Source organism: Carassius gibelio, chromosome A19, assembly GCF_023724105.1.
Source record: "Carassius gibelio isolate Cgi1373 ecotype wild population from Czech Republic chromosome A19, carGib1.2-hapl.c, whole genome shotgun sequence".
In the NCBI taxonomy this organism is placed as follows: domain Eukaryota; kingdom Metazoa; phylum Chordata; class Actinopteri; order Cypriniformes; family Cyprinidae; genus Carassius; species Carassius gibelio.
Window position 1 is genome coordinate 7,721,784 of NC_068389.1, and position 15,469 is coordinate 7,737,252.

Here is a 15,469-nt window from a genome sequence, read left to right on the forward strand (position 1 = left end):
TTTGAATGCAAAGTTTCCATGAAGATAGCAGTTGCGAGCAAGGGGCAAATTCAAACTAAATGGATATTTAAGGGAAACGGTGCAGGCAAACCACTTATTACGCAACATTTCAACAAAAAATAGCCAATAAAAGAATTAAGACGAAAATGTTTTAAAACCTTACCAGTTTGTTAGCTCTCTTATAATCGATTACACCATACAAAACAATTGTAGCAAAATGGCAGCAGCTGCGTTTGTATGAAACAATAGAGAGTCCGCGATACCAGGATGACATAATTAAATTTACCATTACCATACCATTTTGAATCAAGTTTTAATATTTTATTAGCTAAACAAACGCAAAGCTTCCACCAAGAAAAAAATAGTTCAAGCAAGAAGTTTTTAAAAGAAAGTCTTAAATTTTATATGAAGTCCTCTGCAGATAATGTGTTGTTTATGACTCAGCCTGTATGTGAACGCCAAAATGAGGATGGTGCATAAAATTTACGCCCACTTCATGAATATTCCAACAGTGCCTTTGTAAAGAACAGGCCTTTTGCATTTTGCTGTTCAGAGGAAGATTATTTAAATTTGGATCTTGTCTTACATGTCCAATTTTTCTTCCTAGTGAATGTAGTTGCATCAGTCTCCAAGTGATGTTCTCCACCTCCTGTGCTAAGGATGTGTTATTAGAGCTCTTGCGTCCTCTTTTTCTCTCTTATGTGCTCTCTTCCTCGGGCTGTAAGCCATTCAGATCATCTGGCACCGGTACACTATCGCGGCGAATTACTGTTAGCATTGCAGCATGGGTCCAGATGAAGGCAATACTCAAGTGAGCTTCCCAGATTCATTCCCTCTAGGGCTCTATTTACATTATGTAATTATTGGTCTCCATTAAATTCATGCTTTTTTTTTTTTTCTCTTGGCATTAAACAGGATATAAAACTGAATGGACAACTGAGTCATAACATCACCATTTAAACCACTGCATAGCATGCTGTAAAATAGGAATTAAACAGGATGGGCTCGGCTCTGAATTTTGGACACTTATGAGCTTTGATGTTGATGAACTTGTGTTGAACTGAAAACTGAAGACTTTCCATCTCAACTAAATTATCTGACAGCTCTTTATATAAAGTTATGAAGTTTGATATATAATTCTGTCTAACTTTACTTGCATATGATACTATTAATTTTCCTTAACAATAGTAGTTAGGGCACAGATCATGGAGTCTGCCATTTAAGGGCTGTCTCAATCGCAAAATATTTCCAGTGCGCTGGAACGTTCGCTCCCTGAAAAAAACGCTCACTATGCTCCCTTAATGGAAATAACGTCATATTTCTGAAGCGTGAAACATAAACAACACAAGCCAACTTGATATATATAATGACACGCGAACGACGCAACAAAAGATTTGAAAAGACAAACATTTTTTTAGTATATAATAGGGCTGCACGATGTGTTGTTTAAGCATCGATATCGCGATGTACAAATCCACGATAGTCACATCGCAGGATGTGCGATGTAGGCTGTCGTAGTTGATCCGTTATTCATTAACTGTATGGGCCAAAGAGCGCGCACGAGAGAGAGAGCGCGAGCGCACGGCCGGCGACACACTAGATGCGTGGCGCAAGCGTCTCAGCTGCGTGGTGTGTCCGTTTTTAATTCGGCTCCCATGTTAACAGGTTAGAGCTTGCAGACTGCCTGCGTGAGACGCACGTGCATGCTAGAAATAGAGCCGACGCCTATTTATATTGCACCTGTCACCGGCCTGAGAGAGAGATAGCGCGCGCAAAGCGGGCCCTGGCCGCACGCTCAATGTCTTCAAAGAACACGAGCGCTGTCTTGCTCTCTCCCTCGCGCATATTAATCAATTGACACGATGATGTCGATGTTTAAATCATTTAAAATGAGAATGTAAGTGTGCTCACCCCATTTTTGTTTGTAAGAATTTTTTTTTATTTCATATCGCAATATATATAGCAGAAAAATAAAATATCGCAATGTAAATTTTTCCCAATATCGTGCAGCCCTAGTATATAACAACATAAAAACATATTGCTAGACAGGAATTGAACACGTCTAATTAACATTTATAATTAATATTTGGCTGAAATGATGTAAGAACATGTAACAGAAAAATGTGTTTAAAGAGAATAAAAATAATATAAAAATTAGATTGGCCCTGTCTGTTGTTTAATAATTAATGTGGTGACGTTGTAGTATGTTGACGTTGTATGTAATCATGTCCCTTAAATTCGAGTGATCACTGTCCCAATGTGCATTGAGTCAGGGAACTTAACAGTGACCAAATTCGTTTACACAATCTACTGATTCACAAACTCAGGAGCTGGGGAGCTGATTGAGACACACCCCGAATAAACGCATCTGGTTTAGTGAGCTCGTGCATGGCAGTTTGAACTTTGATCCGTGTGTGGCACGATTCAAATGAGTCGCGCTGTTATGTTACGCTTATATATTTTTAAACTGTGTTTATTGTGAAAAAGCACGATACATTACAAACAAGCTTATAGCTGTGCAATTAATCGAAAAATGGTTTGATTTAAATTTTGGCCTCCAACAATTATGAAAATCAATAATCAAGATAAAACTATTATTGTGCCCCATCTCGCCCCCTTTTTCAGCGCTGTGCTTTCATTCCTCCATAAAAGCCAATGGAGGATGTGTCAAAATGCTGCGCTTGGTGATTATTAATGTTTGACTGTGGGATTACAAATTTATAAAATGTTAAATCTAGTTTCCAATATTATACATTTTGAGGTAATAAGGCTGACATCCAAGATCAAATCAGGAAAATCAGGTGTTTGAGATAATGGCCTTTTTGTTTCTATGCTTATCCTGACCTTTTGGCCTTTTAACAAGGATTTGTGGTGTCACGCTGTGCCGCGGCCCATCCAGTATAGTCCGCATCACTGATTATACTGAATTCTATTGACTGATCTAGACCTATTATAGATCAGTGGTTCTATAGTATTTTGTTGCACCGAGCCACTCGCATCCGTTGTAGACACGGAGTTAGGAATCGTTAATTGTATCTTACAAAGATTCACGATTCGGGCACACCCCCTAACTCCACATCCCACCCCCTCACCTCACTCACCGATATCATCGTCCATCGCGATGCTACATTTGTAGACATCGCCCAACCCTAGCTGTCATTGTTCTGGCTTGCACTATAACTTCTACAATACTCAGGTAACAGGCCCACACTGTACTTAACACAGTACACAGATGCTAAATAAACTGACCTTCTGTTGCTCACTTCTCCGCAGTAGAGATTCATTAGAGCTTTTGATTATTTTTCTTACTTGAGCGGGTTTCACACTACTGACTATAGATGTTGTTTACCCAAAGGAAGACAGCGGTGGGCTTTTATCAGCTCTTGTGAAGCAGTGAGATACTCCATTAGTGGTGCATCAGTGCTCTAAAGGCAAAAGGCTAGTGTCCACTGCAGAACGGTCTGTTTAAATGAAAAGCTCTAAAAAAGTTCATTAAATACTGCGTAACTAAAGTGAGCGCTTTGAAAGCTATTTGTTTTAGTGTACAGTGTTGTTATAGTGCTAGCTCTTGTCATGACACTAATGTGCCCCATGTTCCCCCCATCACTTTATATTAGCTTTCTTGCATGTGAGAATGCTGTGCTTTCGTTTCATTCGATTTGTGATATTAGATTGAAATTTTAGAATGTTAGAATTTTCAGAATGGTTTAGAACGGTTCAAATGTTCTGAATTTAAAATGTAACCGACAGTGTTGATGTCATCATAATGTTAGAGTAGTCTATTATCTAGTTATCTGTCTGTTTTACATATTATAGATTCCTGTTGTTTGCAATGTGGATTATAATTAAAGACTTTGTTTATTTGACTATCTGCCTCCTTCACTCTCCTCCGAGCACAGCAGTGTGATAGAAATGTGTAGTGAAATTAGAAGTCAAAGAAGAAGGAAGAATAGATGACAAGTCATACAGAATAGCTAAAGTAGGAACTATTAGCACATGACATTAATGTGTCAGCTAAACACTAAGTAGGAAAAATAGTCCTTTTAGATCTACTAATTGAGTCGATTATTCTCTAAGCATGAAAAATATCAAATTTGCATTAATGCACAAATAATGCTGTGGGCTGTTATTAGTTAGATTTCTTTGTTTTTGTTGCAGTTAGAGTGAGAGAAACAGCCTCATGTCTTCATAGTGCTGTGAGGATTCATCTCTGCGCCACATTAAATTACTCCAGTCTTCCTGTTTCTAAGCATATTACTGATGTGACTGCTGTTTCATCAAAGAGCGGGGAGCGGATTCAATTATGTGTGTTTTAGCATACTGCAGCACTGAAACTGTGTGCATGTGGGATTCTGATGAATTAGATCAACAAGCCCACCTTGTTTTTTATCCTCAGAGAGAATGAAATAAATTTCACTGCCAGCCCTATTATGATGCTGTCATCATGTGGTCACCTGACCAAGCACCACTTAACGTGACAGAAGTGTCCTAGAGTACATGATATACTTAATCTTAATACTTAACCTTTTTCTTTTTTCTCTAGCTCTCATTTAAACAATCCTTATGCTAAGTATTATATTATTAACTGTATTCTCCTCATATTAAAATAGTTATTTTAAAGTCTATGAAGTCTGAAATTTAGTTGCATCAAATTTAAAGGCACAATACAGTATTGTTCAAAATAATAGCAGTACAATGTGACTAACCAGAATAATCAAGGTTTTTAGTATATTTTTTATTGCTACGTGGCAAACAAGTTACCAGTAGGTTCAGTAGATTGTCAGAAAACAAACAAGACCCAGCATTCATGATATGCACGCTCTTAAGGCTGTGCAATTGGGCAATTAGTTGAAAGGGGTGTGTTCAAAAAAATAGCAGTGTCTACCTTTGACTGTACAAACTCAAAACTATTTTGTACAAACATTTTTTTTTTCTGGGATTTAGCAATCCTGTGAATCACTAAACTAATATTTAGTTGTATGACCACAGTTTTTTAAAACTGCTTGACATCTGTGTGGCATGGAGTCAACCAACTTGTGGCACCTCTCAGCTGTTATTCCACTCCATGATTCTTTAACAACATTCCACAATTCATTCACATTTCTTGGTTTTGCTTCAGAAACAGCATTTTTGATATCACCCCACAAGTTCTCAATTGGATTAAGGTCTGGAGATTGGGCTGGCCACTCCATAACATTAATTTTGTTGGTTTGGAACCAAGACTTTGCCCGTTTACTAGTGTGTTTTGGGTCATTGTCTTGTTGAAACAACCATTTCAAGGGCATGTCCTCTTCAGCATAGGGCAACATGACCTCTTCAAGTATTTTAACATATGCAAACTGATCCATGATCCCTGGTATGCGATAAATAGGCCCAACACCATAGTAGGAGAAACATGCCCATATCATGATGCTTGCACCTCCATGCTTCACTGTCTTCACTGTGTACTGTGGCTTGAATTCAGAGTTTGGGGGTCGTCTCACAAACTGCCTGTGGCCCTTGGACCCAAAAAGAACAATTTTACTCTCATCAGTCCACAAAATGTTCCTCCATTTCTCTTTAGGCCAGTTGATGTGTTCTTTGGCAAATTGTAACCTCTTCTGCACATGCCTTTTTTTTAACAGAGGACTTTGCGGGGGATTCTTGAAAATAGATTAGCTTCACACATACGTCTCCTAACTGTGACAGTACTTACAGGTAACTCCAGACTGTCTTTGATCATCCTGGAGGTGATCATTGGCTGAGCCTTTGCCATTCTGGTTATTCTTCTATCCATTTTGATGGTTGTCTTCCGTTTTCTTCCACGTCTCTCTGGTTTTGCTCTCCATTTTAAGGCATTGGAGATCATTTTAGCTGAACAGCCTATCATTTTTTTGCACCTCTTTATAGGTTTTCCCCTCTCTAATCAACTTTTTAATCAAAGTACGCTGTTCTTCTGAACAATGTCTTGAACGACCCATTTTCCTCAGCTTTCAAATGCATGTTCAACAAGTGTTGGTTTCATCCTTAAATAGGGGCCACCTGATTCACACCTGTTTCTTCACAAAATTGATGACCTCAGTGATTGAATGCCACACTGCTATTTTTTTGAACACACCCCTTTCAACTAATTCAACTAATTGCCCAATTGCACAGCCTTAAGAGCGTGCATATCATGAATGCTGGGTCTCATTTGTTTTCTGAGAATCTACTGAACCTACTGGTAACTTGTTTGCCACGTAGCAATAAAAAAATATACGAAAAACCTTGATTATTCTGGTTAGTCACATTGTACTGCTATTATTTTGAACAATACTGTATGTAAGTTTTCGCCGCTAGAGGTCACATTTTCAAAACAATAACAAAGACGAGCTTTGAAGAAAAGTGGAGCGATGGGAAATGTTGTTTTCACCATTCGGAGATGTCCAAATCATGTTCATGGATGTTATTTAATCATTTGTTTTTATTACCTTTACCTTCCAAATTTATTCAGACAGTGAATACATTATACAGAGAAAGTGAGCAAATAACATTTACATTGTCATGGAACAGTATATGAGCACAAGTTCAAGCACATATAATCTTTTTATAAACCCCTTATAATCAGTAAAGCTGTCTATACACAGTTTGATGAATGAATCTTGTACTTACATCATACTCACATCTGCACTTTATGATGAGAGAATTTGCGGGAAAGCTGAATGACAACAAAACTCCTCATTGACTCATCTTACACGCTTCTGATTGGACGCTGCATTCATAAACTCAGCAGATTTGTTTGTGATTGGTTATAATGCTCAAAACATGCTGCTACATTGAGCAGTTCTAAATCTAATGCTGCTGTCAACACTTTTTATTTTATTTGCGACTGCCATAATGGATTCAGTTTAACTGTACAGCAGCATTTTTGTCCATGTGTGTTGCCATAGTCTCTACAAACAGATACTGATATTAAACCAAAGAACCGGTACGAGCCATTACTTAAAATTTGAATTTCTCTGGATTTACAAATCCTTGAGAACTTTTGGCATAACGCACAAATAACTACATTAAATATACAACACTGTGCGCATGTTTTTTTGGATATATTATGAAAATCTTACATATTATGCCTTTAAAAAATGTCTTAAGTCTTATGATATGATAAATATGAGCTTAAAAATCCTGCAGATACCCTGTATATAATATTTTAAATGAATTTAGATTTCACTATATGTGATGGTAAGGCTTTATTTTCTTTAAAGGTACAGTTGTTGTTGTTTTTCTTTGTAAATGAATTGCACGCTGAATTTTATTGAACAGTGAATGGTCTGCAAGGTGTATTAAAATTCTAAAGTTTAAAAAGGCGTTAGGTGCATCCCAAAATCAAGTACTTATGCTTAGTGCGTTAAAGCTGAAAATTCCAAAAAGAAAAAGTGCACTTTTAAACAGTCGGATGTCAGACACTTCATGCACTCAACTGTCACAGCTTTAATTATGTAGCGAAGGGGGAGGAGCTATCAAATTCTGATTATGAATGACAAAATACCATATATAATCCATACACTATAGCACATAGTGTATAGTGCATCATTTGGGACGCAGCTATTATTTCTACAATAATATAAGAACAGTAATATTTATATGGTTATAAAATTTCTGAATGTAACTTGTGCATTGTCTGTGTTGTCTTGTACAATATAATGTTTTTAAATTAATTATTTGTATTATTTATTTGTAGTTCAAATTAATATATTTAAAGTACTGTTTTAAATGTAAAATATTTGTTAGTTAAACGTAGTGCTGGGTGGTATACTGGTTCATACCGAAAACCGGTGTATATTTTCGTTATGATATTAATTATTAATATACCGCCATACCGATGTATTTAATTACTCAACGTTCGGAATGAATGTTATTCTGCGCCGTGGCCGCGCGACACTGTTTCAGACAGACCCTTTACAATGTTTTTTCTTCTAAGCAGTGACTGTGAGGCATGGTGAGGGTAAACATAGCGGTGCTCTAGTGTTACGTTATAACGGCTGTTTCACACATACTCCATCTGCAGTGCATATGTGTTGCATATTTTTTATTTTTTTTTATTTTTACGCAGCCATGTTAACGGATTCCAGCGTTCATACTGCACAAGGTTGCGGTCCGTCAGTGCGTTCAAGGAGTGGTGCATCTGCAGCAGTGCAGCGATTTGTTAACGTACTGATTCTATTTTTGCTGTACTGCAGGTGCTGAATTAAAGTAAAAGCGCATTGTTCGCGGGAAAAATTAACATGGATTAACACGGAAATGCAGTCATTTCACAATAAATGTATACTAATTAAAGCTGTTTCACACACAACACATGGGTTTTTGGCTAGGTTTTAAACAAGAAAAAGTGCACTTTTAGATAAACAATATATATATTCACTTTTATGGAGGCAGAAAAACTAAGTTCATTAAGACCTGTGGGATTGCTTGTGATAAAGATTTAAATGCAAAATGCACGAGACTGTTTCTGTCTGTGGCGTTTTAATTTTAAATATTTAAGAAGAAAAGTAGGCTAATTATTGTGTTTAAATGTTTTGTCCCTTGCTTGAGCAGTTTATTATACAAACCTAGAAGTAAAATGCATGAATAATGCGTTGTTTATATTTATTGAGTTTAAACTAATGTCTATAAATATGAAAGATTGTTACTGTTCTGTGATAAAAGACTCACAATGCTGAACGGGAAAAAAAAATATATATATATATATATATATTTTTTTTTTTGTATACATGTTATGGAATCAAAACAATGAACAAATGTTGTGTTTGTGGACTAAACAGCCACGGATCAGTAGCGTACTGCAAACGCATCCTGTGTGAAAACACAATGAGTCCGTGCTGCTGACTGCATATGCACTGCATACGGAGTATGTGTGAAACAGGCGTATTAAAGGGAAGATGGATGCTGCAGAACTAGTAGAACATGGCACAGAAGAACTTGTGCCAAAAAGAGGAGCCAGGTCTGTTGTTTGGAGGGTTTTTGGTTTCCAAAAATCCGACATCGACCAAACAACCATTTTATGCAAGTGCTGTCAGGCTAAAAGCGCGTCTTGGAATATCAACCAGCAGAAAATGCATTGTACACCTGATTATGCATGAAATTCTTTTTTTGTTTCAAACCGCCCCGCACTAGTTAAACTTAATATAAAACTATCTATGTGAACTATATAAAAAAAGTGCTTAAAATTGAGAACATGAAAAGAATTAGACAACGCTTGTCCTCATTTAATGTAATAATAAATAGTTAATAATAGCAGCATTTTTTTTTATATAAATGCTTTTCTTTTTTACATTTTATTCAAATAATTAATCAAGTCTTTGACAACTTTGTTAAAAGAGAAGATGTCCTGCTTCATAACAAAACAATATTAGTTACAAAATAATAAGTTTGTTTAAAAAATATGGCCAAAGATTCATTTAAAATGCTAAAACTTTAAATAATTGAACACAGACTTGTAAAGCAGACAGCAGTGAGGAGCTGGCCGTGGTAAACCCAGGGAGATCCTCTCTCAGCATCGGCTGGCAGATGCCTGAGGGCAGGACTCGCCTCATGAAGGACTGTTCAATGATCAGAGCCGTCATCCCCCTGGAGCACCAAACACTGGCACCACTCTTTACTTCCCATCAGTAATATCCCTGTTCTGACACGGCCCAGATGGCAGCTACAGGAAATTCCTGATCCTGTGTCCTCGGGGCAGGAGAAAGTTAAGAGTGCAGCCCTGGATTTAGGACCTCTGGGTGAGGGAGTGAGAGCGCTGTTCTTCATAAAGAGCTCATCACTCAGACTCACACGGCCTGGCAGCCTGTCTGCTTTGAGTTTTAATGATCTCAGAGACCCTAGTTATCCACAGCACGCCCCATCAGCCCTGCCGCTGAACCACTGCAAGAAACCAAGCAGATCTCTGGCTGTTCAACTTCTTTCTGAATCTGGATTCTGGGAGAAGGTTGGTGGTGGTTTTTGAGGTGCTAAAGCCACAGGGTTGTGTGTGAGTAAAGAGCCCTTGTGACCCTTTCTCCTGCTGTGCTTATAGAAAATCCTGTGATTGATTCCAGGAAAGTATCCGTCATGTTGTACACATTATCTCTATGGAAACCTTCATCTCCAGGCGATGAAAAATAGCTGGCAACTTTTTCCTGGAAGTTGAAGTCATTCAGCCAGACAAGCTTTTAATTTGGATGGAGCTGACTGATGCTTCAAGAACTGCCTTTGAAGAGCAAATGATCCTTTGAAGCTTTGTATAATTCTAGATTTTTAACAGAGTTTGTTTGCTTGGGAGAAACTACGGTGCTTGCGTGTTTGTCAGAGCGTTGCTATCAGGCTGCCAAGAGGTTGTGTACAAGTTAGTGTTAAAACTTGTCAAATTACTAAAGACATTTTACTCAAAAACGGCAAAAAAAAAGGCAAGACAAGGCCGTCACGATTACTAAACTGAAATCAAGTACCGTATTTTCCGGACTATAAATCGCATTTTTTTTCATAGTTTGGCTGGTCCTGCGACTTATAGTCAGGTGGGACTTATTTATCAAAATTAATTTGGCATGAACCAAGAGAAATTAACCAAGAGAAATTAACCAATAGAAAACATTACTGTGTCCAGCCACGAGAGGGCGCTCTATGCTGCTCAGTGCTCCTGTAGCATACACTGAAGACAGGGCGCCCTCTCGCGGCTGGAGACGGTAGTGTTTTCTCTTGGTTCTTGGTTCTAAATAAATGAAACTTAAATAGTCCAGTGCGACTTATATATGTTTTTTTCGTCATCATGACGTATTTTTGGACTGATGCGACTTATACTCAGGTGCGACTTATAGTCCAAAAAATATGGTACTTTATTTTTAAAAACTGTGTATCAGGTTAAACAAGTGACACATTCCACAGACATTCCATGTTTCATTGATTAAAAAAAAAAACCCAGCTTTGCGTTTGCATGGTTTGATGTTTAAGAAATTCGCTCTGGAATTTCTGTCGACACAGTTGATTGATTAATTGAGTTAGAGGACCTTTTGAATTGATTAGAGTTTGGTCAAGAAAAAATAAGGATTAGAAGTTCATCCACATGATCATCATTACAAGTAATGGTTTAAAATGAAAATGATTTGACTAATTTGCTTGATGTGAAAGCATGTACTATTATCTGATATAGACAAGACCAAAAATGGACATACTGATGATAATTCAATGCTTTTTATTAAAACATACTATTGACAAAGCATGGCAGCATGGCAAGATATGATGAAATATTGGTTAAAGTTTAAGGACATTAAAATTAAGTTGAATCATTTAGTAAAGTCTAAGCACACCTCTCCCTATTAAGGTCTAAAGTCAGGATCTGTATGTGTGAGCATGAAGCGTGCCTCAGCAAATACCAGTAATTAATGACCATCAACAATACAACAACAGTATCATGCTGTTGCATACAAATGTCTCACTTTAGATTGTGTGTGGATCGCAGATTCACAGATGTGTTTCCTGGAACATAAATGTGTGGCATTGTAACATGGATAGGGCCCCTGAGGACCAATTAGAGCATGCGGTGGGAGGAGAGATGAAAAGCTGTTGTCTCTCCATACTTATGTGTGTTTTTGTGTCTGTGTATACAGTACACCCATTCATGGGCATTCATTCAGGCTGCTTTGCTGTGAAAAGGGCTTTCGGCAAAAGTATGCACACATTCCTCCCCTGCCTCTACACACTGACGACATTGTTCAGAATCGAGTATTCAATAGAGCTCATCATCAGCTTTCATTCATGAATTATTAGTCTGAGAAGAGCTCTTCGGGAACACTTTGAGATGTGCAGCAGACTGTTAAAGAGCACGATTATTAGCATTTTGACATTTTTTTTCAACAGCAGTATTTTTTATATATTTTGCTTTGGGGTTTGAAATACTTTTTTTAATTATCTAAAAGCAACCTTGACACTTGAGTCTTTTGTTTTGAGTGTTTAAAATGTATCCTTTTTCAGGTTTATTGGCAAGTGAAGCTTCTTTCCATAAGCCACATAAGGAATGAGTCATCAGGTTTTGTCATTTACTCAGCGTCATGTCTTTGCAAAACGCATGGCACATTAAAGCAGGCAGAATGTTCACTCTGCTCTATGGATGGTAGGGCTTGCATAGACTAGTCGAGTAGTCGAGTGATCGACTACTTCAACCACTAGTCGGCGCTGTCAGAATTAATCGACTAGTCAAGAATGCTTTAACCATAATGCGTGCAAAGAGTTTGCAAGTACGATGTGAATTTTAGGATTACAGTATTGGGTGTAGCTGTCACTTTCTATGACTTTATCTATGTTGCTTGTAAAATTCAAATATGTAATCTAATAATTAGGGGTGTACCTGAAGCCGAATACATTAATGGCACGGAAAAAATGGTTCCAAAAATGAATAACAGACAAGGAATAATTCTGCCTGAATACTCGACTGAAGCTGACACAGTCCAGAGTTTGCTAGATAACAGCGGAGCCAGAGGATCAGCGCAATATTATACACAGACCTCTAAAGTCACGAATGTGAAGTGAATGATTGTGAACTTTATGCGTGAAAAGATATGATACGAATGAATGGATTAAGCACAGCACGTCACCAATCAAACAGCCGCATTGCACATCAGTCTCTCTTAATGTCATAATTATAAAGTTTTGACAATTTACATATGTAATTGTTGCATAAGGCTATGAATTAATAAGGAACTATTAAAAAAAACTATTTAATGTCTTTTAATTTACAGTAGCATGAACCACTAGTAGTCGAGTAACTAGTGTATTTTTTTTTCAATAAAAAATCGACTACTAGAAATCAGTAGTCATGAAACCCCTAATGAATGGTGACCTGGATCTTTCAAGAGTTTTTGGTGAACTGCTATTTTAATCAAAGAAATTAACCCTTGGTTGCTCCATGGGGATTGTCTCTGCAAGTTATTTTTGATCAAAGTTTCAATTAGTAAATCTAAATTAGGCTGCATGCTCATACACAAGAGAAATCAGCATGAGTCTTGTAGTTGAGGTTGCCTACTGCTGAGAATTATCACATACTCACACAAATATCCTAAATTATGCTGTTTCATCTTTTAACTACAGTACTAGATGACTATGTCTTTATAACTTGCGTTAAAGTAGTCGGGCATTTAGGTAATTGATTTGCATACAGTTTTCCTCATCATTTTGAAAGTCTAATGCAGTTTGAGATTTAAGTGTGATCCAGAACATTAAAGGTGCAGTAGGCGATATTTGAGAAACACTGTTGATATCAGAAATCATAATTAACTAACCCCTACCCCAAATAATTGGTTTGGTTTGGTGCTCACACTGCAATAGTATTATTTTCCTTTAAAAAGGCCTTAAAAAGTCTTAAATATTCACATTTCCACAAAGATTTCTCCAGTCAGTGGCTGTTTACAATCATTGGACAGACTGGGATTTTTTCCCTGCATCAGAGAATCGACGCAGCAGAATCCAGTTGAACACCAAGTTTACTGAAAAATGGCTCTATGGGACAAATAGCCTGACTTAAGTGACAAATAAATAACTAGTTATGCATCGAAACATGAGAATAATTCTTCTGATTTTATTACATTGTTTAAACAGCGATTGACTTTCATGGTGAAATCAAGTTAAATGAGTGCACAGAGAAACTCTCAGAACAAACACACTGTCAACCCTGTTCTAAAGATGGTGCTTTCACAGCATTGCTGCTAATGGATTTCCTTGAGTTTCATAAGCCTTCACCCATCCGCACATTGTACAGTTCCTCCAGCGGCTTTCAGAGGATTTTCGTAAGGCCGCCACTTAACGCCATGGTAACAGACCTGTAGGTGCTCTTTTACATTCAATCTCCTCAGCTGGTGAATATTATGGGCTGTGGAATAACGCACCAGAAGAGGCCCATTATTGCACTCTTAATGGATCCATCAGAACTCCCTGAACAGCCCGGTGTGATTTTAAAGCCTTATAGAGCCAGAGAAAGAGTGTGGTGTATTCTGTCCCAATCTGATTTGATTAGCGCTGCCCATATCTCGGGTCCGTTCTCCATGGAAACAAACGGTGAATGAAGTGAATGTCGATTAAAACGGATTTGGACTCGTGATGTCCCAAGAGATCCGTTTAGAAGCTCCTTCCACCCGTTTCCTCCGTAATGATGATTTTACTAGCATGTGAATGAATGGCATGTTTATGAAGTTAATGAGGCAGAAACATTTGCCTGTTGGCTGCTTAATGAAGGTGCTAGCGAGCAACGCTCTCCAAATCCGAGGTTCCTCATGGAAATGTGCATTTGTATTTTAAATACAGATAGATGAGAAATTTCACTGTAATCACTCCTCGGTTACTTTGTAATTGTCGTTAAATGGTGACTTTTCCTCTTAATGCAGATGAGTGCAGCTGCGTTTCTCATGCATGCTGTAATTGATGTATCACTGCCGCTGCGTCCGGGGGCTTCTGGGTAAATGGATGGTCTTTGAATAGGCTCCCAGAACAGACCTGTGATGGATTAAACACAGTGAGCAACTGTTGAGATGATGAGGCGCACAGACTTCCTCCCTCTTGTATCAGCCTCTTGCTTTCTCTCGTTTCTCTGTGTGAACATCATTTTTTGCAAAGTTTTGTTTCTTCCACAGCACTATATGAACAAAACGGTGCTCATTTTTATGATAAAGCTATATATCGATCACTCAAAAATGATAGTTTACAAATAACAACGAATCTGTTTGATGTTTGAGCTGTTTTGTTATCTGCCTGTAAATTATGTCTGAAAAGTACTCACTGATCCATATTTATGTGAAGTTATGAAATGCAGATCAGCTTAGTTTCCTCACAGTTACAGGACAAACTTTGGTTTTGTGGAAGCAATCACGAGTCCTACGTTAAACTCTTAATGAGAGCGGTGTCAATAATCCTGATTTATAGCTGTTTGGTTTATTTATGGGTGTTTTATGTTTTCAGGGCTAGAGATTAATTGGTTTATGATGAGCAGTGTTAAGATGAAAGATTTACGCTCTTAAGTTGCTTTAACTTAATAAGCGCTGGCAGCATGTCAAGTGTGATTCCAGTTGCTTCTCTCTGAGCTGTTAGTGTGGTGATGTTTTTTATTTCACGATATACCATAGTAGTAAAAGCTACAAATATATACTTTTTTTTAACGGCCCCAAGATATTTAATGTTTTGTGCTGACCAAGGCTGTATTTATTTGATCAGAATTGCAGTAAAACAGAAATATTGTGGAATATTATTAGACTGTTTTCTATTGCAATATATGTTAAAATGTCATTTATTGCCGAATTTTTCGCATCATTACTCTCCAGTCTCCAGTGTCACATGATGATTTAATGCTCAAGAAACATTTATTCCTATTATTTGTCATGATTCTTTGATACATTAGAAATATTTTGTACCCTTATAAATGTATTTACGGTTATTATTTATCAATTTAATAAGTCCTTAATGAATAAAAGTATTAATTTTTACTTATTTTAACCCC

At 37.4% G+C, this 15,469-nt stretch overlaps 1 protein-coding gene across 2 annotated transcripts in view; it reads left to right on the forward strand.

The window, feature by feature from the left end:
- Positions 1 to 15,469, forward strand: part of LOC127935282 (RNA polymerase II subunit A C-terminal domain phosphatase) — a 103,119-nt gene that overhangs the window by 80,553 nt on the left and 7,097 nt on the right. The window lies entirely within an intron of this gene.